The sequence below is a fragment of the Nanorana parkeri genome, unplaced genomic scaffold (assembly GCF_000935625.1).
Source record: "Nanorana parkeri isolate BGI_ZX_2015 unplaced genomic scaffold, ASM93562v1 scaffold113, whole genome shotgun sequence".
Classification (NCBI taxonomy): Eukaryota; Metazoa; Chordata; class Amphibia; order Anura; family Dicroglossidae; genus Nanorana; species Nanorana parkeri.
The window spans coordinates 1,392,674-1,393,658 of record NW_017306381.1 but is presented as its reverse complement, the minus strand read 5'-3'; positions in this window follow the sequence as shown (position 1 = coordinate 1,393,658).

Genomic DNA, 985 nt, shown 5'->3' with positions numbered 1-985 from the left:
TGTGGCTGTGGAGATTAATATTTTTTTTAAATTTTATTTAATCATCCCCATGGGCCCTAATGGAGTCAGGACCACAGACAGTCACCCATTCTGCCATTGTTGTAATAAAAATGAAAAAGCCAACCTCCTGGCATCCCTTTAGATATACAACATTCTATGCAAATATACTATATGGCCAAACGTTTGTGGGCACCAGACAATCACACCTATTTGAGCTTGCTGGGCATCCCATTCCAAAACCAAGGGGATTATTCACTCAGCTCCCAAAGGCAGCCGAATGAATAACCGAAGCTAACCAAAGGCTATTAGCCTGTATGGCTATTAACTGCATCCATGAATGGCTATTTGTAGCCGAATGTTGGCTGCCTTTGGCTCGCTTCGCCTTCCTTCGCCTCAACTGGACTGCTTTAGCTCATCCGGTTGAAGCGAAGGGAAGAGCTCATCGGCCTCGGCTGATGCAACATCTGGATCGGGTGAAGCAAACTTTGGCAGCTGAGAGTGAATAGCCAAACATTTGGCTAAGCATAGGGTTCGGTGATTCTGTTACCTCCAGAAGGAGCGAAGTAGGCATACCAACATAAATTTCCTACCACCCCAATTTATGCCAGACCCTTTAGTTCTGGTAGGAATTTTATGGTGGACCCCAAACGCCCCAAATCTCTTACCACACCCTTGAGCTGAGCAGCAGCCTGGCAGAGCATGAAAGGGTGGGGGGCGATCGTGTGTGCCCACCGCCCACACCATACCAGGCCACTTGCCCTCAACATGGGGCAGGGTCCCCATGTTGATGAGTACAATGGCCTCTTCCCCACAACCCTCGCCCATGTGGTTGTGGGGGTCTGCGGGCGCGATTGTCCCCGCCTTTCCTTCTCTGCCCGGCTGTTGCTCGAATCAAGGGTCTGGTAAGAGATTTGGGGGGAAACCCATGCTTTTTTTTTTTCATGGGGTCGCATGGCATGGAGCCACACTGTCTGTTATTTTTTTC